At 38.2% G+C, this 26,590-nt stretch overlaps 1 protein-coding gene across 1 annotated transcript in view; it reads right to left on the reverse strand.

Moving 5' to 3' along the window:
• The window catches only part of LOC121384952 (complement C1q-like protein 4), a 43,027-nt gene extending 26,119 nt beyond the window's left edge, over positions 1–16,908 (reverse strand). Inside the window, exon 1 of the mRNA XM_041515445.1 lies at positions 16,793–16,908. The gene's annotated coding sequence lies outside the window, so the exon portion shown is untranslated. The remainder of the gene's footprint in view (positions 1–16,792) is intronic.
• Positions 16,909–26,590: the final 9,682 nt, after the last annotated feature.

Consider the following 26,590-nt stretch of genomic DNA (forward strand, 5'->3'; position numbering starts at 1 on the left):
ATTGGCCCTTACATTTCATTAATATCTACAAGACTGTCTGATTGGATATTGATACTCATTTCCGAAGGTACTTCAGCTCTATTTTATCATTTTACATAAAAAACAGAGAAGACTCCCACCCTCATCAAAAACTAGTTTTCCTAATAAAACCATTAGAACATAACCCTGCGTCCAGTGAAATTTTACCAATTTAGTCCATTGACAGCAAGCGTGGAATACTCCATTTTCAGTGAAAATAAACAGCTCTTTTATGTCGATGATTTTTAGATTTGCTACAGATCGAACATGAGTTGCATCTTTGTTTGAATAAGCTTCAACAATGGGTGATTGACAATGGCTTTCGATTCTCAAAGCAAAGACTGTAAGCACGAATATCTGCTAGAAAAGATATCACTATTTAGATCCACAGCTGGTAAAAACAAATCCAGTTGTGGAGGAGACCACATTTATGGGGATTATATTTGACAGAAACCTATCTTTTGTGCCCATATCAAATATGTTAAAAAGAAGGACTTAAAGGCTCTGAATATTTTAAATGATTGAATGAACGAATGAACGAATGAATGAATGAATTAATGTTTAACGACACCCCAGCACGAAAAAATACATCGGCTATTGGGTGTCAAACTATGGAAAAGTAAACAAATACAGTTATGATCAACATCAATATAAAAATTCAAGAGTCAAATAAAAACACAGTGTAATGAACTGTGCAAAAAATATAAATATCACAGATATATAAAATTAAAATTTAGAGTAAAAGTCAGTATCACGTAAAAATTGTAAAACAAATTCTGGATGGAATCGAAATGATTCCATCACATTACGTTTGCCAAATATATCTTTTCAAGTTTTTTTAAGATTCAATGATTCAGTGAATGAATGTTTAACGAAACCCCAGCAAGAAAAATATATCGCTATTGGGTGTCAAACTATGGTATAGAGTTTCTTTAAGATGCTTACACTCCACCAAAATGTGGCGCACCGTCAGAGATCCTACACTCGCCCCCGTACCTAGGAGGGACAAAGGGTAAAATGCATACCTAGAAAATATAGAAAGGTTGTTTTGAGTTTTTGTGTGTTTTGTTTTGTTGTTTGTTTGTTTGTTTCTTCTTTCTTGTTGTGGTTGTTTGGAATTTTCTCTTACAAGTGTCTTTCGTTGGCATACCCCATATTACGTGCACTGTTATTTTTATACTGCCACCCAATTATAGGTTAGATTAGGTAGTGCCATGCATTATGTATATTTATTATATTTATGGCCCTTCTCCAAGTTGTATAGGTTTATCAGTCAGGCCGATTAAAAAATACGTCAAATGTGAAATATATAATAGGTACCTTGTTGCATTGTGTATTAATTGCATTGCCTTATTAAGTATGTAATCAAACAAATATGTTAAAACACGTATATTTATAAATTGTTGTACACATGAAAAAAAATAGAAAAAAATAAATCTGTAACACTGAATGCCCAGTTGTTGGCCGTCTAAATTCTAAAACGGGGGGATGTGGTGAAGAGAGGTGGGAGGGGTCGACCTCTGAACATGGACGTACGGGCTACCATATTTGTAGGGAGCAGGCTGAATGAAACGAAAATGCCCGAATTAGTACCCGACTTAAAAAAAGACAGGATTGGGCATTTTATGATAGAATTGTGACATTTTGCATGGACAAACTACTTGGGTAAGTGAAGAATTTCTGATATAGTGCAAATTGAGCAACGCCTCCTAGTAGCCCACAGCGCTCTCCCTCCACCTCCCATGTTTCGCCACATACATTACCACAGATATTTAAGATGTTTTAACCATATGCCGATGTTTCTCTTTCGCCTATGCCATTACACGTACTTAGATATGTGCGTGGGGTGGGAGTGGGGGGGTGTGTGTGTGTGTGTGTGTGTCAAAACGCCCTCCTGCTCCAAGCGATTTTTCTTTCAATATATTGTCCAGGATAGCATAACACAATCCTCTAAAACACAATACACAGCTCCCCACTTGGCTATCTCCTTACACACACGCCTGGTGCTTTCTCCTGCTCCTCTGGAGAGTCCTCCAGTTTGTTGTTTTTCTCAATGAAATGAATTTTTTTTAATTGTGATTTTTGTAGCCATTGGGACCGACTGAATACGAAGACGTTTTACTTTTCGACAGCCTGCACCACCAGGGTGGATTCACTTCCAGCACGATTCTTTGCCTCCACGTCATTTTGATGCTAATGTTAGGAGACTCTTATGAGGGCCATTCTGCAGAACGCCACGGTTGTTCGCGTTTAGTCTGCACCTGCCCCAGTCTGTCCTACCAGCACTGGGAAATTGACTGTCCCACTCTAAGACGAAATAGGAAGCGGGGTCAGCTGCTACTACTCGTTTTAACACTACTTCGTTTTATGTTGGTATCATCTCGTATCCTATGGAGCCCGACTCGTGCTCACTATTATACCAACCATGGCGACTGGATTCCTTCATGTTTAGACCGATCTAGCTTCTTCGCATAGGACCACACCTAGCAACTGTCACTCCATGACTTCATTGTTTTTACGGGATGTAACCCATCACGTGCCTTCCGGCTAAGCATGTTAATGACAGAGGCAAAATATGTGGACATATAGATTAGACTTTAAACGTTTAGACCCTCGTTAAAAAATAGATGTCCAAATTGTATCCCCCCCCCCACCCCCCCCATTCATAAATAGTCTGATCATCACTTCTTTCGGCGGAGCAGTCAATGTACACACACACACACACACACACACGCACACGCACACGCACACACACACACACACACACACACACACATATATATATATATATATATATATATATATATATATATATATATATATATATATATATATATATGGTCTGTTAATATTTTATTCTGTCATTCTTTTTCACCAAGTATTATTCCAAATTGTGAATAGACCGCCTTCAACGCTACTCTTCCCTCCACTTCCTGGTTTGGGTACACACTCCGATTATGTAAAATAGTTCAGTAAAATAACTGTTTGTTTGTTCATAAACTATGATTAGACTATATCTAGGTGCATTTGCACTATGAACCCACTATCACGCATAGGACCTAAACGTGCATCAGTATTTCTTCTAGTTCTGCTTCGTGTGTATATCATGTTTAAGACCTACCTTTATATAAAGGCTACTTACTATATTCTAAATCACACAGTATATTATCTGATACAAGTTTATGTTGTTAAACATGCTGAATATTAAAAACTGGCGATTGGCTAAATTGAAGTATGAATAAAATTATATACGTGCGTATGTATTTCACTGTCTGTCTGAATGTCAAATTAGGGCTGTATGATCCTGGATGGGGCGCAGAACCCTCCACGTTTGTCCACCTAAGTAGACCTATTATATATAGAAAAGTTACCTTAAATGCACCACATTGTGATTTAGAAGCTTAACACAGTTTTAAATCATTACAGAGCCGGACCTAGGAAAGAAAGTAAGAAATGTTTTATTTAACGACGCACTCAACACATTTTACTTACGGTTATATGGTTAAGGACCACATATATTGAAGGAGGAAACCTGCTGTCGCCACTTCATGGGCTACTCGATTAGCAACAAGGGATCTTTTATATGCACCATTCCATAGACAGGATAGAACATACCACGGCCTTTGATATACCAGTCGTGGTGCACTGGCTGGAGCGAGAAATAGCCCAATGGGCCCCCTGACAGGGGTCGATCTCAAACCGACCGCGCATCAAGCGAGCGCTTTACCACTGGGCTACGTCTCGCCCCCCGTACCTAGGAGGGACAAAGGGTAAAATGCATACCTAGAAATATATGAAAGGTTGTTTTGAGTTTTTCTTGTGTTTTGTTTGTTTGTTTGTTTGTTCTTTCTTTCTTTCTTGTTGTGGTTGTTGAATTTTCTCTTACAAGTGTCTTTCGTTGGCATACCCCATATTACTGTGTCACTGTTATTTTTATACTGCCACCCAATTTAGGTTAGATTAGGTAGTGCCATGCATTATTTATATTTATTTATATTTATGGCCCTTCCTCCAAGTTGTATATGTTATCAGTCAGGCCCGATTTAAAAATACGTCAAATGTGAAATATATAAATAGGTACCTTGTTGCATTGTGTATTAATTGCATGCCTTATTAAGTATGTAATCAAACAAATATGTTAAACACGTATATTTATAAATTGTTGTACACATGAAAAAAAATAAGAAAAAAATAAATCTGTAACACTGAATGCCCAGTTGTTGGCCGTCTAAATTCTAAAACGACAAACACCAATTTAAATCAAACTATGAATGATGTGTTAGACATTACATATGCAATCGAAAGTCAGATTTTGTGCTACATTTTAAAAAGTATTTAAAATTTCTTAAATCCAGTTAATTATGAATACAATATAATTATGAATTAATTTAGGCATTATTTTTTTCTGAATTATGCAGCAAAGAGTAAAAACACAACATCAAAAGATCTAATATTGGCAATGTGCCAAACCAGGTTTCTTTTCAAGTGGTGCTATAGGCACCCATGGAGTGCTGTCCAAAATCACTAAATCTGGATAACATTATGTATTCAACTTAGCATTACTGCTAAACAGCTATAGGCCTATAGAGTTGCAAATTGATTACATCTAATATTCTGGGTAGAATGATGGATATACACGGTGAAAAGGCCAGCTCATTTCGGGATACCAAATCTCACCCAAAACATTTTAATTGAAAACCGATGGAAGGAAAAAAATCCATGTCGATCGTTTCAGCAAGTTTGATTTTTGAATCTTGGAACTCTGCCATGAGAAGTCTTCTAAAGCATAACTGGTCTCATTATCCGGGACAGAGATTCATGAAAAGCGTTCTAATTTGTTTGGTTGCTAACTGGTAGCAACCTCTAAAAGTCTTGTTATTGCTATATAGAAAGTAGCTAAATCATGTGGGCGCGTGTCCAGCACGTGATAAACACGTGCCAATTTCTTACGAACATGTCAGTTTCAAGGCGAATGTTTGTTACTATGTGTGAATTATATGTTAATCGTTTCTAAACATTAAATTATGATTAATCCTAAGGGTTAACCATAAATATATTGTTTTCAGTACTTGCTATTTTCGAAATTAAACTTAAGACCTCAGCATCTTGAAAATTCAACTTTGTATGTTTTAAATTCTAAACAGTTCAAGAAATAAGTTGAAATTTTCAATTAACATCTTGAAAACTCTAAGTTCAGAAGATCTTCCATAGTTCTGCACTTACCAATCCCAAATAATCTTAACCTATTTTTAATCTATATATTTGGTGTTTTAGCAACAAGGGATATTTTGTATGCACCATCTCACAGACAGGATAACACATACCACAGTCTTTGACATACTAGTTGTGATGCATTTGCTAGGACGAGAAGTAGCCCAATGTGTGTACCGACGGGACCGCTTTAGCACTGGGCTACGTCTCGCCCCACAGCCAAACGAGTGCGACGGTAAACAAAATGTGGATGGTCCGACTCAATTAAGAATTATATATGGTTAAATAATATAAAAGTTATGCTCGAGATTTTAGCTTCAGGGTGTAGAAATCGACACGTGCAGTATAACACTTTGAAAGCGCCTTTTATGTTATTTAACACATTCTATGGCAGTCTACTTACTACGTAACCAAGTCTTTTTGTTTTTCCAATATTTATGCAAAAGTCTGACAGTTTCGTTCCTTTCAATGATCGGAATGCATCCACAGACTGTCCATTTGACAATGTGATCTGTTTTTATATCGATTGCTCGGCACGTGGAACAATTGAGTTAAGTGGTATATTACTGAAATAATGAGTCCCTGTTGACTCCATCCAGCGTGTGTCCTTCAAAGAGGACATCGTACCATTTCAAGTAACAAGACAATACCAATATCCGTCTATTTCCTCATTCGGGAAACATCGGAAGTGTAGTGAACTCGTAAATACATATTGAACTATGACAAGTACTTCAGATTCCAGCTCGTCATTTCAACTTGGCGAGGGGCGGGACGTAGCCCAGTGGTAAAGAGTCCGCCTGATGCGCGGTCGGTCGGGAATCGATCCCAGTCGCTGACACATTGGACCATTTGTCGTACCAGCCAGTGTACCACGACTGGTATATCAAAGGCCGTGGTATGTGCTATCCTGTCTGCGGGATGGTGTAAATAAAAGATACCTTACTACAAAAGGAAGCAAGCATATCTTTTATATGCACAATCTAAGACTATATATCAGAATTACCAAATGTTTGACATCCAATAACCGATGATTAATAAATCAATGTTTTCTAGTGGTGTCGTTAAACAAAACAAACCTAACTTTCTTAATTTTGGCGAGGTCGAAGAACATATGGAAATCATAAATAAGATCAACTCCAGCCTACTTTTCTAACACGGTCTTCCATTTAATCTTTGCCTAACTCCGTAAAGGTAACAAGATGGAAGTAGGTGAGATAAAGTACTTTTAAAACGATTACAACTACTAGTCAACTTGGGCGAACTCCGTGCACTGACTGAGCCCCACTTTTATCATTAAAACAAATATACATTCGCAAAATATTAACTGTTGATCAAATAAATTAATTATTTCAAATAAACACTTCAGATTACTACCTCCCCCTCCCATCCCCCGCCCCACTGACTCGCACTACTTTTGTGCAACAAGCCGGATTATTCAGGCAACCATATTTAGATATTTTTAAGAAAACACACGTGAAAACTACAAAAGCAAAAAGCAATGTATACGATAAATTAATGGAAAATGCTATAGCAGAGTAGACATGTAGATCTATACGCAGTGAATTTAAAAAAAAAAAAAAAAAAACTCTTTGCTGATCATGACATGAGTCTGAAAGTCGATCAGTGGAAACTTCACGCCTGTAACCTACTTGTAAGCGATGTTCTACAGCTGTTGGCAAAAATTAAACGGTTCCACCGACAGCATAAATATTATACACGTTCCCTTCATTAATTTTTATAAAATATAAACTAAACACGAATAGGACGATTCCTTCCAATATAATTCAATGATCCGTAAAAATGCACAGTAGCTAGAGGAAATGGCGTCGCTTATCAAAATGACGTCATTTACCAAATGACGTCATTTATATTCAAATAATAGTGAATGTAAGTTTGTATTCTTACGCGACATAACGGGGCGGGACGTAGCCCAGTGGTATGGCGCTCGCTCGATGCGCGGTCGATGTGGGATCGATCCCCGTCAGTGGACCCATTGGGCTATTTCTCGTTCCAGCCAGTGCACCACGACTGGTATATCAAAGGCCGTGGTATGTACTGCCCTGTGCATATTATAAAAGATCCATTGCTGCTAATCGAAAAGAGTAGCCCATGAAGTAGCGGCAGCGAGTTTCCTTTCTCAATATCGGTGTGGTTCTTAACCATATGTCTGATGCCATATGACCGTAAATAAAATGTGTTGAGTGCGTCGTTAAATAAAACATTATGCAACATAAGTATCAATGAAGTTTACACAAACAATACTACAGGCGTATTTAAAGCTAAACAAAATAAATTCAGTTATGTATTGTTAAAGTATGCATATACATTTAATTAGATGTGTCACGGAACATGCTCTTAATTTTGTTTTCGCCTGTGGCGATATTAATTGTTTTAGAGGGCCGTGTGCAGTTCCAATATGTACTTAAGCCCAGGTGGGCACTTTGTTACGTAATACCTCCGCGCGACCGTGGTCGAGCTGTGCCTAATACACACCCAGCCCAGGTGCGAAGGCCATGTGGCCAGTAGTTACGTAATACCTCCGCTAGTTCGGTACGATCGGGGTATTGCCGGCGGACTAGGCGTCAGCAAGTCTGGCCATCTAAGGAAAATTGTCGTCTTGGTCGCTGTGGAAATATCACTTGTAGGTATTCGGTGCCGCGATGTACCCCCAGGCGATACTGGATTTTATAATAAATAGCTAGGGTTTAGAGATATCGGGGAGAAACATATTCGACGGCTCCGGGGAACGTTAGTCCGTTTGGACTGGTAAATATATATTTCTGCTCTGTTGTATAACCTTGATGTGATTGATGTGACTTTAAATATTTTAATACTGTATTATACCAATATTATTTAGACGGTGCTGCCGGTAATCTGACGCAGAAAACTGTAGGCTCACTGTCTAAAATTATTAAAGCTTAGCCAGTCATCCTAGAGGACCTAGGTAAACTGTAGGTTATTGTCTTTATTGTGATAGGTACCAGTATTAATTCTGTATTACAAGGTTACTGAATGAGTAGTTAAGGGTTAATTAAAAATTAACCAGTTAGGAATAGAGTTGTAATTCCTTTACCAATTAAGTTCCCCTGGAAGCGTTTCTCAATTATCACACGTGTGGGTGTTGTGTCACGGTGAAGTGATTAGAATATTGTATAAACTAGACACCTAGTGATTAACTAATTAAGTGATCAGTTCTGGGTTGTTACTATTTGTTGTTGTTAATTAACTACTGCAGCAGTACATTTGTCAGCGTAGATTAATACAGATTCCAAAGTGTATTGTGTTTTTGTGGTGTTTTCTAGTGAACTAAACGTGCTATATTATATATACTTTATATAAGATCTTATCTCTGTTCATACCTAGAGACGGCCACGCGAGTATAATTGCCCGTTACTGAGAGATCTAATAGATATACAGTTAGGAGAGATATTTGGATAATCGTGTGTTTCATTCAGTTACAGGTATTATAGAATCCCCGTGACAAGAAGATTTGACTGCAATTATTTTTTGGTTCATGCAAGTATGAACAGAAAAAAACGACGTGCACACTTTTGTATGACTCACTACGCGGAGTCATACAGTGTATATATATATATATTCTTTAAAAACAAATTAGGGGAACTCTAATAAGAATTTACAATTGCCAAAATTGTAAGGTATATTAGCTATGGGGAATGGTTATATGATAATAGTGAATTAAATAGACAAGCATTACAACCGGTAGGTCAGTATTACAGTAGGTTTTATGACCACCAAAGATCTTGAAGGACGACTGGGGTCAGAGGTAAAATTTGAAAGTTGACGTTTTTTTTATCAGTAAATCGCAAATTTAAAGAACAAAAATGACTAAAAAAAAACTAAAAAAAAATGTATGATCAACAGAATGAAAAAGATTGACAGAAATAATGTTCCACAGTGATTAATGGACCTTCCTGGAAATTGTCAAAATCGAGAATAACACCCCACGCATGTGTACGGGGCTACTGCGTGATGCATGTGCAAACTATGGAATGAGTTTCGGTGTGTTGATAAACAGACCTGAACGTTCTTTTACTAGGATGTCTGTGGCCTTATTAAGTATGTAATCAAACAAATATGTGTTGAGTGCGTCGTTAAATAAAATGAGCATAATGCATTATTTTTATTACTAATATATGATACTGACAATACCGAAACACACGAGGGAAATAATCTTTTATCATATAAACTCAAGCTTAATACAACATGTTTTTGTACACTGTATGTGCAAATTTAATTCTAGTCAGTCATTACCCGATAATTGACGTAAGAATATATGACGCGATGTCTTTTCGAATGGAAATGACGTCATTTTGAATATCCTTACATAAAAATTAACTAGTGCTTAACGTTTTTTGTTTTTTGTCGTATTTTAGTAAGACATTTATACAACACAACCAAACGTTCACAAGGTGGGTAATAAAGAAAAATAACTACCGTGTTTCGGATCATTTTTTGTTTGTTTGTTTGTTTTCGTTTTCTTTCTTTTTTATTATCAGGTATAATGACTGTTTACTGTTAAATGTAGTTCATTTAATATTTATAGATTGTTCTTACAAACCATGGGGGAATTCCATTTGTTTTGTTGTATGTGTTCTAAACATAATGCGGGGGATTCTCATGTTTCTGTAGGGCTGAACGGTCTTCCATTACCATGATTGGTTTTAACACAACTCCACAACCAGATTTTGATTTTACGAATTCGGATAAACTGAAGTTTAATTTATATTGTGTTATTTACAAATATTTTACAATGATTTTTTAAAACCATTATTTTTTTTATTATTTTTTTTTTTTTAATAGATGGAGAAGAAAATCAATTATGTTATTACTGAATACGCATGCTATAAATATTTAGCTGTATATGCGTATTATATTTCAGAGTTCATTTGCTATTCTGACCAAACATGCACATATACCCTGTAGCTATATACGTTTAAATCCATCTAAATAATTTCATGAAAATTAGAGTTTACACTGACATTCTGCTATTTTACGAAAGATCACGACCCACTATTCCCAAATGATATGATCCACTTTACAGAATGTGTTCTCCGTGAGAGTCGAGTGTTTTAATAGTCCTTACGTGTAATCCGCGAGCAGCCTGGTTCTGGAAAATCTTAATTAAGTAGCGACAACTATGTCTTTAAATAAACATATCTGTGTAACAGCCGAACTACACTGGAAGGAACGACACTTATGCTAGGCTTATACTGTCAACTGTTACGACGACGTTGGCCAACTCGACGGATGCGGTGTAATTTCTCCAATTATCGATTTACGATGGGTGCGCTCAGATGAACAACTAACGGATTATACGATGAGAATCGAGTTAGAAGAGCGCTCACACTAGCAACGGGCAGTCGTCAAAGTGAGAGCAGAAAGTTGTCCACCTGTGTGCTGGCAGTTGGTAGTCTGAGACTCGCATTAGAAAAACAGACTAGAGATAAAGTGGTATGCAGAAAAACGAAGAGAGAGAGAGAGAGAGAGAGAGAGAGAGAGAGAGAGAGAGAGAGAGAGAGAGAGAGAGAGGGGGGGGGGGGGAGAAGGAAGTGCCAGACATTAGCATTTCTGTATTCCTTGACTTGAAGGAAAACATCGATTTATCAATCACGTAATTTGTTTTACTGCATAATGGATTAAGTTGGAGAATGTACTCGAAGTGTAAATTCATAACACAAATAATTAACTCGACCCTACGATGCTCGTGAATTATTTTTCACGAATCTACCCCCCACCCCCCACGCCCACCCCACCCCACCCCCTCCTTCCAGTGAGAGTCCGCGCACGGAAAGCGATAGTTCGTAGATTTGAAACGTGTTGCTGGGCCCTCTGGTTTATTTACTGTACATAACCACCTTGAACAGATGCTATACAACTGGCATATTAAAACATGTGGTGTGCACTTTCTTGTCTATGAGAGAGTGAATACGACTCAGAACAGCAAAACCGTCGTCATGCTCTAATAATATCTTTGTAAAAGATGGTCCAAGCAGCGTATGGACAAAAACAGTGAACGAATATTGAACGACATTCCACCAACAAGGCATACCAACTATAAGGGAGCCAAATAAAGGTAAGTATATACAAATGTGATTGGACTGATAGCAACACCACATGACATTATTTCTCCTGCCTCATCTGGGAGAAGACATCCACTTCCATGGTTTAAATGATCAGTTACTCCAAATCGCTTGTGGAAAATTGCATTTTGTAACAAACAGGTTTCCTACTAATCAACTTTTAATCCATATCCATGACGTCACAATTTTGTTCTAGGTGTAGATTATTTTTCAAGAAACAACACCTGTGAAACAATGCAATTTGAACTTTGTATGCGTTCAGTTCAGGGATTCGATCTCACTACTGACAGGACCTATTCATTGTAAACAAGTACAACAATTTAGTCTACGAGGTCAAACATCTATAAATATGTAATTTAAGAATTACCTGATACTAGTGATGGTAAAATAATTCTGGCGGAACACAGCGAAGATTATCGAAAACTAAATCGGAAATCAGATATGTCACGTTTAGCTTAAAACCAGCCATCCACTGCTGAGAATTTCCTGACCCAATCGTTCAGCTTAGGTCCGAAAGGATCCTATGAATTGGGGTTATTAGTTTTGTTAATATTCTTTGCCATTTTAACCAATATTTTCATTTTTAGAAAAAAAGGAGATAAAATAGAAGTTAATTAAGCAATCACGTAATTTGTTTACTGAATAATGGATTAAATTGGTTAATGTATTCGGAAGTGTAGATTCATTAAAAGTAATTCAATCGACCATACGGGGATCGTAAATTATGATCACGAATCTATACCCCTCATACATTCTGCATTACTTAAACAAGTACACAGTATATTTTGGGATAAATTCAAGTTTACTAATAACCTAAATGTATTGCAAATTTCTTTCCATCTCATTCCCCATTCTACTCCCCTGCCTCTCTTACTATGGGAATAATTCCTGATTTTAATCAAAAATTGTACCCTCAGTAAGCGAGCTTGTACCCTCGTTATACAAACACGTTACCACCTGAGCGAATGAAATGGTGACATGCTTTTAATAATGATTTTGTTTTAAATAATGAAATACAACAAGCTTATATATATATATAAAATCCCATAGGCAACAAAGTTAACGTATGTGGTTAAAAGACTATATGCAATATATCAACCAAACTATGACCCATAAATATCAGTACTATATCCTCCCTCAAAATATTAACTGAAGAATGTAAAACCTTTTACGGCTCATTTTCGATAAAACCGGATGTTTTACAACACCCCTAGTTTTCAAAAAAAATTGTAGTACATGTACTTAGTTTTGCAGGTACCCCAAACATGTTTCCATGCACAAGGCTACTTGACACAGTGGTACTAGATGAAATAAAATTGCATACATTTATTGACAAAATGAAACTAAATTTGATTACAACAAACACTGTCACCTTCGTCACAACTGGCAGGACTTGTGATATTAACTGCTCGATCATAAGTTCCGTGCACCTTGACCCAGCCGGATGTTATTTGGTCTAGTACTACCTTGAAAATTACCCAAATCGATCGTGCCCCACTTTTGATTTAAGTAAAACCTGGTGCATGCATATCGAACCTCATTATTGCCAATAATTTGTTTAACTCTTGGTAAAAGAAATCAAATCAAATATACTTTTAAAAACAGCTCATGGGTCCCGTGAAAATGGTAACGTGTCCATGTTATGTTATTCTGATTTGTGGTCGTTTGTTGGGGGTGGACGTATTGCAGAGTATCCTACTCTCGCCCCTTTCCCTATCGCCTCCTACAGCTGTTGATGTAGGTTCTCCTATAGCAAATAAAATCCCATAGGCGACATTGTTAACCTATGTGGTTATAAACACTATACGCAATATATCAACCAAACTATGACCCATAAATATCAGTACTAAAACCCTACCCTCAAAGTATTAACTGAAGAAAGTGGAACCTTCCTGTGACGGAATATGCTCTTATCTTTTCGCCTGTGGCGATGTTAATTGTTTTAGAGAGCCGTGTGCAGCTTGGTTACGTAATACCCCCGCGCGACGTGGTAGAGCTGCGTCCCAATACACACCCAGACCAGATGTGGAGGCCATATGGAGAGTGGTTACGTAATACCTCCGCACGACCATGGTATCTCTAGCTACGCTACGCGATTTTATACCATTTGTGACTTTTATACATCGATAGATTCCTAAAAAATGAGAAACAATTCTTATATAACACCTCCTCACGTACTCAGCTAACAGGATAACAACTGTTATATTATAATAACGCCTCCTCACATACACAACTAACAGGATAACAAATATTATGTTACAATAACACCTCACATACTCAACATGCTGGATAACAAATGTTATGTTATAACAACACCTCCTCACATACTCAACTAGCAGGATAACAATGTTATGCTATAATAAAACCTCTTCACATATTCAACTAGCAGGATAACACTTTTATATTATAACAACATCTCTTCACATACTCAGCTAGCAGGATAACAACTGTTATGTTATAATAACACCTCCTCACATACTCAACTAGCAGGATAACAACTGTTATGTTATAACAACACCTCTTCACATACTCAACTAGCAGGATAACAACTGTTATAATAATAACACCTCCTCACATAATCATCTAACAGGATAACAACTGTTAGGTTATAATAACATCTCTTCACATACTCAACTAACAGGATAACAACCGTTATGTTATAATAACATCTCATCACATACTCAAATAGCAGGATAACAACCGTTATGTTATAATAACACCTCCTCACGTACTCAACTAACAGAATAACAACTGTTATGCTATAATAACACCTCACATACTCAGTTAGCAGGATAACAACTGTTATGTTATAATAACATCTCTTCACATACTCAAATAGCAGGATAACTTCAAGTACGTTTAACAATACGAATACTTGTATTACAACAAACTAACTACATTCTGTTAGCATTTTATGAACAACTTCAGAAGCAACACAAGCCGTTGTACTCCTACGCACACGAACCTAGAGTATGAAGTATTACTTACTTCTAAGGGCATTTTAAATAACAGCAGAACTTTACTGAAATATGCATTGTCTTAGTAAGGTATTACAGTGCTATTTTACAAGTGCCCATACTCGGGGGAAACGCTAATCTAGCGTATGAGGTATTAATAATAATAACTTAGTTGTAAGGACATTTTAAATAATAGCAGAACTTTAAACATTGCCTAAGGCATTAAAATGCTATTGTCTGTTAATGAGATAAAGAAAGCATCCATGTTGTTAAACATGGCCACATTAGGAGTTATTTAAATAAATCCAGTTACTAAATAGAGGTTATTACCAGAGTGTTTTTCGGTATCGTCTATATCATATATTAGGAATAAAAATTGTATTATGCGAGCCTTTATCGAGCATAATACATTATTGTTATCCTAATATATGATATTGATGATACCGAAACATACGAGAGTGATAATCTCTTTATCATATAATCTCAAACTTAATACCATGTGTTTTTACAAACTGTACACACAACTATAATTCCAGTCCGTCATTACTAGATATTCAAATGACGTAAGAATATGTGATGCGGTGACGTTTTTAATGAAAATGACGTCAACTTGAATGACATCATTTTGCATATCCTTACATAAAAATAAACTAGTGCTTAAAGTTTTTTATTTTCTGAATGATGGACAGCTTTCAGTATAAGGTTGCTGATGAAATGTGTGTGTGTGTGTGTGGGGGGGGGGGGGGGGGGTTGATGACTATGAATGCATACGTCAATTATGGAGTGTCACCCTAGTACGTTTGGTTAAATGCCAATAAACCTTGTGCCATGACCTCGATTAATCTATATCTAATTTTCAAAATTATCAAATTCATAAAGTATGTGGTCTGAAAAACATCACATACTTTGATTGCACTGGAAATGTCAGATATTATATGAAAAATAGTGTTGTTACTAGATTCATTCCAGCAACTGAAATAATCATGCATTGGTATGTCATTAATTAGTTACCTTCAGTTCGTGAAATTGGCCACATTTTAAAGATCAATCACAGCGGTACAGTAGTGCATTACGTGCAACTCGTCACATATATACTGCTTAATCCAAATATAATGATGGGTGAACCAGTTTCGGTGAGCATAAGCATTTGGCTCTAAAGCATATCAATATTTATAAACAGACAGTTGTTATTCAAATAGCTACCTTTAAATAGTATTTCTACATTTCAAATGAGCACTAAGCTAGCCTCTATGTAGCAAAGATCACCGCACATGCCTCACAAACTGTACCATGCATCAGCAGGAAATAGTGTTAACTACGTAACCTGTTTTGGTGAGTGAAACGTTTAGTAGGATAGCTTACAGCAAAAGCTTTCCAACACAAAACTTCTCGGTGTTTTATAAAAAAACATGCATGTCGTTCAACAAAACATGTACTTATAATAATTTAGAAAAATAGTTTTAATATTTTAAGGAAAATTACAAAATGGAGTCTTCAAGAACCAATGTTATCAGACAACTTTTAGGAAAACGAATATAACAATTCTGATGTCTTGCAATCGTGTTTTAAGTTGAGCAAATGAATGGTTATAATGTTAAATTATAAGTTGCATTCTGTGTTTTAATAAATATATAAATATATTTATGTTAAAACATATAAGGACCATATATTGTTGGCAAGTATCTGTAAAGAGAATTTTGCCAGCAGACGCCGTGACAATCATGTGACTTTAATAATTAGATAGCAATACAGTTGAGAACAGACAAAAATATGTTTTTAAATTAAATATTCTTTCAAATAACAGTCTTTGTAAATCATAGAAAGAAAAGGTATTAAGAAATGTGCTATGTTTACGAGTGACTCAAGTTCAATCTTGCTTTCTTTGCTCGTTTTAACTTTATTTTTATGAACATTTCTGTGAATGTGACAGACATAATTCGTTTACTTTTCCAATGCGCAATAGTCAACGATGTCAGATATCTTCAAATGACAAACGACGTAACCACCAAAACAGGTCCTTCACCGAAACAGATCCACGGACGATAAATTATACAATTTTCAAATAAATGTAATTACATTGTTTTTTAATTGACATGCATATATTTTTATATTTTTAATCACAAATAATAATTTTGTTGTTATCACTAACGTGTATGATCAGTTTATGTCCACACAAACATGAATGTATTTTTGTATAATGTTAAAGCGCTCCCCACCATTATCCAATACTGTAATTATGTATTTATTACAATATGTTGTTTTTATTATACAGCTTATAAATTGTGAAACCTATATATAATCAGAACTTTAACAACAACAACAATAATAATAATTATAATATTAAACCTTCAAACTAATTTTATCTTCCCACGTTTGTTTTCCCTGCAGACTGTTGTGGTTTTTAAATTTTCTTTCTTTCTTTTTTGTTTAGCTTTCTTTTTTCTTTCTTTTTTTCAGCTAGGCGGTTAACTTAATATTGGTTTGGATTAAACTAAACGAACTTACCTTGTTATCACCGTCTGGTTCGTAGTCCACTGCTGCCGGAGAGAGAAAAAAGGTGATTGTTTCTGTGTTTTTTTCTGCGACAACTTCTTGATCTTCTGATCGCAGTGGCACTTAAGGCTGGCTCATGTCATCTACTGTTCTCTCCGGCGAGCTGTAAAACATCAAATATCGATAATATCAGATTCACATTTCTGTCGAACACCGCACGCAGCGAGCCGCCCTGCTTTCAACGGTGAATTAATTCAAGGTGGCGGCCACCTCAAGTGAAGGGGCGGGACGTAGCCCAGTGGTAAAGCGCTCGCTTGATGCGCGGTCGGTCTAGGATCGATCCACGTCGGTTGGCCCATTGAATTATTTCTCGTCCCAGCCAGTGCACCACGACTGGTATATCAAAGGCCGTGGTATGTGATATTCTGTCTGTGGGATGGTTCATATAATTGATACCTTGCTAGTAATAGGAAAATGTAGTGGGTTCCCTATCTAAGATTATATGTCAGTATTACCAAATGTTAATTAATCAATGTGCTCTGGTGATGTCGGTAAACAAAACAAACTTTAACCTGTAGTGGAAAGGAATGTGTGACTGACGATACCTCAGCACATTTAAAAACATTGCGCTTTCTTCTACATATCAACCTTTATATGCACGTTCCAGTCGATATGACAGCACATACTACAGACTTTGACGAGACACATGTTGGGGCAGGCTGTGACTGAGAGTTCACGGAGTGAGATCGGGTGATACATCTCATGGCATATCAGGCGAGTGCACTATTCCACGGTTAGTTTGTTTTGTTTAACAACACCACTAGAGCACATTCATTTACCAATCATCGGCTATTGGATGTCAAACATTGGATAAGTTTCAACTCGTTGTCATAAAGGAAACCCGCCACATTTTCCCACTGACAGTAAGGGATCCTTTATATGCACTTTCCCACAGACAGGACATCACATGTAATGACTTTTGAAATACCAGACATGGTGCATTGGTTGGGACAGGAAAAAAAACAATCAGAGAATGGGTCCACTGAGGTGATTCGATCCTACGATGCACGTGCCTCAGGCGAGCGCTCTACCAGCTCTTCCACTGAGAAAAACAAAACAACAAAAACAAATGGCGTTAGCTTCAGCCAAAGGTTCCTACAATGGATGGGGACCTGTCCACCACCACCACTCCTATGTGATTATAATAGAATAACGCTAGAGGACACTCGAGCTACCTCTCCTCACCCACCCCCCCCCCCCCCCACCACCACCAATATTTTTTTTTAAATAACGTCCCCCACCTCCCACCTTTTGTTTTCTTTTTAAAGTTTATATTTTACGGATGCCAAACTTTATTGAAGTGCAACTCTTTTCGAGGGTTGGTCCATGTCCATTTGACCTTGGTTTTCGCCTTAAAATATTTCCTGGGTTCGCTCTTGGTCATGTTCTGACTGAAACGTAGAGGTACTGAATGATGGCATGACAGTATGTCTGTGATTTACTTACACAATTCCTTGTTTATTTATTTATTTAAAAACCCACCTAAATGTGTGTCCAGACAGTCAAAGAGTTGCGATGGGATGGGAACTCTATTTACGTGCCCATATCCAATAAAGGTTCAGGCACGCCTACCACGGATCCAGCCTCTGACAAAGCCAGTGGGAGTTGCGCTGAAGACTTAGCGTGCCCCACATTATATGAGGTTATCGTTTACCGTAGCGTCCTATCAATCCGAGTCTAAAGCTCTCTGTTATTTGTTTCTCATTAAGGCAATAATGAGGCCACCTACAGGGTAGCGCATTGATTGTTCCTTGATTATCAATAAAAACAGTCTTCTCTGTTCTGGCTCTACCGGCAGTGACAGACTTAGGCTTAAGTTAACCCAAATACAGCTTAGGACTTCATAATACTTGTCTCTCAAAACTAATGAATAGCAAATATGTTTTTGTTTCTTTTAACGTCACAATGCTAATTTACATTTGCCCCGTGAACCTTCGCCTTTCTACACATGTACCAGAAGTCACAATTACCAAAAGTTTCACATCCAATAGCCGATGATTAATAAATCAATGTTCTCTAGTGGTTTCGTTAAACAAACCAAACTTTAACTTTCACCTTTTCTACATATACAGATATAAATCACGCAGTTACTTATACATACTTAGAATTTCCTGTTTGCTTACTAGATTATATCGGCATTGATCAATCAGTCAGTCCTACAAGCCGCTGAATGGTAGGTACTGGGTTCACATCGCGCTAACTAGAGTGAGATTTAACGATTCCATGCCGGGTGTGGGGGGGGGGGGGGGGGGGGGGGGGGGGGGGATGAAGGGAAACGACATCGATTCAACATCTAGTGGGGGAGGGCCATATCCTCTATAGTATGGGACATGGGGGCTCCATTGTTACTAATGGAAAAATGTAGCCGGTTTCCTCTCTAACAATATAATAATGTCAAAATTACCAAATGTGTGACATCCAATAGCCGATGATTAATAAATCAACGTACTTTAGTGGTGTCGTTAAACAAAACAAACTAATATCTCACCAAAAAAATGGCAACGGGACGTAGCCCAGTGGTAAAGCGTTCGCTTGATGCGCAGTCGGTCTACGATCGATCCCCGTCAGTGGACCAATTGGGCTATTTCTCGTTCCAGCTAGTGCTCCACAACTGGTGTAACAAAGGCCGTGGTATGTACTATCCTGTCTGTAGGATGGTGCACATAAAAGATCCCTTGCTGCTAATCAAAAAGAGTAAACCATGAAGTGGCGACAGCGGGTTTCCTCTCTCAATATCTGTGTGGTCCTTAACCATATGTCTGACGCCATATAACCGTAAATAAAATGTGTTAAGTGCGTCGTTAAATAAAACATTTTCTTCCTTTCTTTTTTCCTTCCAAAAACAAACAAACAAAAGTTCTGAAAGTAAATAACCGGCCTCGGTGGTGTCGTGGTTAAGCCATAGGACATAAGGCTGGTAGGTACTGGGTTCGCAGCCCGATACCGGCCTCGGTGGTGTCGTGGTTAAGCCATCGGACATAAGGCTGGTAGGTACTGGGTTCGCAGCCCGATACCGGCCTCGGTGGTGTCGTGGTTAAGCCATCGGACATAAGGCTGGTAGGTACTGGGTTCGCAGCCCGATACCGGCCTCGGTGGTGTCGTGGTTAAGCCATCGGACATAAGGCTGGTAGGTAATGGATTTGCAGCCCGGTACCTGCTCTCACCCAGAGCTGATTTTAACGACTCAAAAGTCTCTCTCACTAACCACTAACAATTAACAACTAACCCAATATCCTCGACAGACAGCCCAGATAGCTAAGGTATGTGCCCAAGACAGCGTGCTTGAACCGTAACTAGATATAAACACACAAATTAAGTTAAAATGAATGAAAGAAAATGAGGAGAAATTTTCGCTGGTAGAATGGTTAGCAGCTCGCCTCATACGTCGGCCGTCAGTCACAAGACGTCGTGTGGACAGTGCCAATCATGGCTTTCACGTGTTTCATTCACGTCCACGAATGTCACCCACAGACTAATGTGGCCCAGCTTTTTGTGTTAGTGTTGATTTCCTCCACCGCTATTGAGCGCTGTTTTTTTCTGCTCACTGCTCCATGCACCGCTAATTGACTCAGCACCACTGATCCTGGCCAGCCTGTTCGGCTGTTGATGCACTTTCGGTGTCTCGCCACGTCAGACGCCTAAATCCGGACGTTCTCGGACGATAATTGCCTTATATTCGCCGAATTGACAGAACCATATTAGCTATTAGGTAAAGAGAAATCGCCAGATTACTATTTATTTGCTAAATATCGATGTGATTTACATTCACTGCACTTGAACTCTCGTGGGAAATTAAAAACTCCGCTGCAATAAAATCTTTTCTTTGCGTTTTTATTCGGTTTGTTGACATTTAAAAACATCATATATAAATGTACCTGCACACTAATCTTTATATTTATTCATTTAGATATTTATTTATTTGGATATTTATTTAGATATTTATTTACTTAGATATTGACGTAAACAGGCAGGCAGACAAGACTTAGTAAGAAAGGTTGAATCTAATTTTTAATTATATCATAGCACACATAATACAGATTAAGAGTGAAATGGCAACATTAACACTGTGTCGGACAAGTGAAGTCAGACGTTATGATAAAAAATGAGGCATTTAATTTTTTTTTATTTTAAAGACACCACTAGAGCACATTGATTTATTAATCACCGGCTATTGGATGTCAAACATTCGGTAATTCTGACATATAATCTTCGAGAAAACCCACTACATTTTCCCATTAGTAGCAAGGGATCTTTTATATGCGCAATTCCACGGACAGGACAGCACACACAACGGCTTTTAATTTACCAGTCGTGGTGCACTGACTGGAACGAGAAATAGCCCAATGGGTCCCTAACTAACCGCGCATCAGGCGAATGCTTTATCCCTCTGTCACATAGGCGTATATATAGCCTCCCATTTTGTAGGTTGAAGTTCTTCCGAATTAAACGAATCTGGATAAGAACATTTACTCATTTTAACATTACTGCCAAACAGTTATATTGTGTTGCAAGGCATTTTCACATGGATTACAATTAATTTTGTAGGTAGAATGATGGAAATACATGGTGAAAAGGTTTCAAGCAAGCTCATTTTGCTCGAATAGCGCTATCGTTTTTGCTCGAATTTGAGTATTTTCTCCCAAACCTCACTTCATCTCCGTTTCGGACGCTTATGGCCACCTTAATAAAAATTCTAGAACATTCTACATTCAACATTTTGTTTATTTTTGGAGGTCAGCTACTATTAATGACAAGCGTTCTACGTTATGTTAGTATCATTATAAGTATCTTGCTGGCATTACTATTGTTTTACGCAACAATTACTACCATGTTTATTCTGAAATAGTCATTACAATTTTCACGATCATTACAACAGAGTCAGGATCATCACAATTGTTTCAAAACCATTAAAACTGGTCCATGATCATTACACTTGACCCAAGATCATTACAATTGTTTCATGATCATTACAGTTGATGTATATTAGAATTATTTCACTGTCATTATAATTGATTCATGATCATTACAATTGTTCAATAAACATTGCAATTGATTCATGATCATTACAACTGTTTAACATTCATTACAATTGTTTCATGATCATTACAACTGTTTAACATTCATTACAATTGTTTCATGATCATTACAATTGTTTCACGGTCATTACAATTGTTTTACGGTCATTACAATTGTTTTATAATCATTACAATTGTTTCATGTTCATTACTATTGTTTCGCGATAAGTACAATTGTTTCACGGTTATTATAACTGAATACACCGTATGTATCTACTTACAGGGCTCGATCTTACTACCCTTTGCAGCTCTGGCGGACACCTTATCGTGGAATAATGTAGCACTGCCCGTTCTGGATATCTGTCTATGTTTTTATGTATAAACGTGGCCGTGAAAATATCGTCTCACACATCTGAGGCGCACGAGCTACTCTCGGCATACTAAGTTGAAAATTATACGTAGCTCACCTTTATATTTCGGCGAACCACGGTCGGGCTACTGGTGTTCCCTTGTACCTGCCAGTGCGGGCGGTCCCCTCTCCCACCTACCCGTACCCTTTTCCTGCCCTGGACAGAGGAGTCGACCAAGGCCGGTATCTGTGCCCATGACAGGCGTGCGCTACAACAGCTTGCTCTGAATGTGCACGTAAAACCCTATGACCTGACCTGACCTGACCTGAGACGTACGGGGCAGTGAGCAATATGCCCACGTGGTTATTCCCATCACGATTGTGTAATTGGTGCCGACTCGGGAAACGATTGCTCGTACGCATTTGTCTTTGCCTAGCTGAGAAGAATGACTTAATAGGCATAAGATATCGGTATACACTTAGGAAGTGGCCATACACATTTGTCTTTGCGTAGCTGAGAAGAATAACTTAATAGGCATAAGATATCGGTATACACTTAGGAAGTGCCCATACACATTTGTCTTTGCCTAGTTGAGAAGAATAACTTAATAGGCATAAGATATCGGCATACACTTAGGAAGTGGCCATACACATTTGTCTTTGCCTAGCTGAGAAGAATAACTTAATAGGCATAAGATATCGGCATACACTTAGGAAGTGGCCATACACATTTGTCTTTGCCTAGCTGAGAAGAATAACTTAATAGGCATAAGATATCGGCATACACTTAGGAAGTGGCCATACACATTTGTCTTTGCCTAGCTGAGAAGAATAACTTAATAGGCATAAGATATCGGCATACACTTAGGAAGTGGCCATACACATTTGTCTTTGCCTAGCTGAGAAGAATAACTTAATAGGCATAAGATATCGGTATACACTTAGGAAGTGGCCATACACATTTGTCTTTGCCTAGGACGGGACGTAGCTCAGTGGCACAGCGCTCGCCACATGCGCGGTCGATCTAGGATGGATTTCCGTCGGTCTATTTCTCGATCCAGCCAGTGCTCCACAACAGGTGTAACAAAGGCCGTGGTATGTACTATCCTGTCTGTGGGATGGTGCAAATAAAAGATCACTTGCTGCTAATCGGATTTCCTCTCTCAATATCTGTGTGGTCAGTAACCATATGTCTGACGCCATATAACCGTAAATAAAATGTGTTGAGTGCGTCTTTAAATAAAACATTTCCTTCCTTCTTTCCTTCCTTCCTTGTCTTTGCCTATCTAAGAAGAATAACTTAATAGGCATTTGAGACGCTGTCTTAAGATATAGATTTGGAAAACTATACACATCTATTCACTTTCCTTCATATTTATTATATACAATGGCGTAGCCAGCATTAGGTAGACGAGGCGCTTGCCTCGTCTGGAATTTCCCCAGATTTATCTTATTTTTCCCATGCCACTGATATTTATTTTACAGGTCTGGTTTTGGCTCGGCGTTTTTTCCTCTCTGGCTACGCCCCAGATATAACTGTGCATACAACTGTATTGTTGTAAAATAGTACCAACGTTCAAGATGTTCGCTATGAATCTATAATATAACATGCAAGGCCTTTTTAACAGTGTTCTATGCTTCTGATTCCTTCTGTGATCTGCACTGCCGACAGCTATCTTTGTACTCCGTTCCGACTTTTAAAAGGACAGTTCTGAGTTTGCTACCTTTGTAAGATGTGTTCGGCTAACAGATCCATTTCAACGATATATGTTGTATATTAAATGCATACTCTAATTTATAATAACACTATTCATATATTCAATATGTTTGTCAATGTGTTCAAGTAGTATTCATATGTATAGTAGCCCAAAGTGGGTTTTATCTCCTAATAATTCCGAACGTAAGAAGAAGAAGAACGAGAAACAAAAGCATGCAGCATCGCGGAGGATTAGGCCTGGAAGAAAATTAAGGCGGGAGGTAAACCGAGGTAATTGACTCAAATTGGGGGAATAGGCTGTTGAAAATCAATCTGCATCGTAAAGTAAAGCGTCTATTGAAGGTCGCGATGTTTTTGACGTCCGTGACCTTATTCTTCACATTCAACATCCAAACCTTCACGTCCAAGGCACGGGTTACAACCAGCTGTGTGTGTGTATATATATATATATATATATATTAGTTCGTTCTATCCTCCTACTCTATTGATTTGACGTAAGAAAAGTAAAATTGTTTTGGAAATAACAAAAATATATACAATTTGTGTGTGCAGTTAAAAAAACATTCGGTTCAGAAATAAATAAAACTGTACTACATACCATATTAAGAAAATATTTTTGTAGGAGGAAGGGACAGACTATAGTACTAGTACTATATGATTACGTAATATGGTGAATATAATATAGGTTGATCACCTACATATTGAGGACTTTGTAAAGTATCATCGCAAAATCGACTACAAATATCCTATTAAATTACTATTCTGGGTCGTTTATGGGCGTGTTGTTTTACAGATCTTCAACAAATATATGTAATAAACATTTAATATGTATTACAGTATTATTATTCCAACATTGATATCCTACTGGAGATATATACATCATATTGTCAGAATAGTGTTCAGCTTCAGCTTCCGGTTTCTTAATTACACGCATCTCCGCGTATTTGCCTTTTATTACTTTTTTTTCTCTCGTTATGTTTTTCATTCGTTTCCGTAAATACAAATGACGTCCTGTATTTAACAGATGAAAATAGCTGATATCGGCTTATCACTGGGCCGATGATATGAGACGGCTGTAAATAGTTCCGGGCGTTAGATCTGTAAATCTTAAGTTGCTAACCACCCGACGTCAAAATCAATTCGTTGACGTCTGACAAGAATAAGAAAGTAAATAATGTTCCATTTTTTTGTTTCTTGCGACATAAAAACAACATATATACTACTCAAAAGAATTTAAGGGTCAAAAATGTATAACCAAATAAGTTTCAGAGTGTATTAGATTGATGATGTAAACTACACCAAAAATTTAATTTATTGTTCCATATTTACAAAAAACACACAAATAAACGTCACTGTATACAAGAAAGTCACATGACATGCTGTCAAAGTTGAAGGTTGTCAAACATGGATTTTACACATTAGAACATTCGTTTAATAGTGTGTGAATCCACCCCTGGCGCGAATACACTCGACACATCGTTGCCTCATGCTGTTGATCAGACGTCTTAAGAACTCTTGGGGAATGGCCTGCCACTCTGCCATAAGAAGTTGACCCAGATCATGAAGGTTGGCCAGAGGGGCATGTTTATCCCGAACTCTCCTGCCTAATTCGTCCCAGGCGTCTCTATTGGGGCCAAGTCAGGCGAATATGCTGGCCAATCCATCCTGGCGATACCTTGTTGTCTGAGAAAGTCAGTTATCACCCTGGCGCGGTGGGGTCTGGCATTGTCATCCTGCAGAACTGCCCCGCCGCCAATCTGCTGAAGGCCTGGGAGAACCAACGGCCGGATAATCTCATTCAGATAGCGGATTCCATTCAGATTGCCATCCACCACATAGAGGGGGGTCCTGTGGTGGATAGAGATGCCGCCCCACACCATGACGCTGCCACCACCGAACCGGTGACGTTGTCTAACGTTAACGTCAGCGAAGCGCTCCCCAGGACGTCTATAGACACGAACCCGACCGTCGTTGAACTGGAGACTAAACCTGGACTCATCAGTGAACATCACTCGACCCCACTGAACACGTTGCCACCGCAGATGAAGCGTGCACCAGTGACGTCTGGCCGTTCTGTGACGTGGTAGGAGTGGTGGTCGAACAGCCTGGCGACGGCAGCGTAGATTATTGGCTCTCAGACGATTGCGTATGGTTTGATCAGACACTCGAGTTCCAGTCGCAATCCGCAGATTGTCACGTAATCGACGTGCAGTGGTTGTGCGTTGACGTAGAGCCATAGTGGTGATGTAGCGGTCCTCTCTATTTGTAGTGCTTCGGGGTCTTCCCGAACGTGGACGATTTCGAACAGAATTCGTTGCTTGATACCGTTGCCACAGTCGGCCAACTACACTCTGACTGACACCAAGTCTCAGAGCAACATTTCTTTGCGTATTGCCATCCTGAAGCCAAGCACTAGCCCTTCCTCGATCTTCGATAGTCAGTTGAAGTCGTACCATTGTCGAATTTGGAGTGTGCACCGTACACGAACGCAAGCTCCAATTATACGGAAATTCAGCATTGGGAACATGGAATACACGTGCAAAGCGTGCAAATGAAGCGCTTTGTGAAAAAGCAAGTTATGGGCACTTAGCAGACCTTTCGCTTTCGCCCTAATTTACGTGCAAATGTAAGCATGTTTTCGCCATTAGAACTAGTCGACAGTGTCAATG

This window comes from Gigantopelta aegis, chromosome 11, assembly GCF_016097555.1.
Source record: "Gigantopelta aegis isolate Gae_Host chromosome 11, Gae_host_genome, whole genome shotgun sequence".
Lineage (NCBI taxonomy): Eukaryota > Metazoa > Mollusca > Gastropoda > Neomphalida > Peltospiridae > Gigantopelta > Gigantopelta aegis.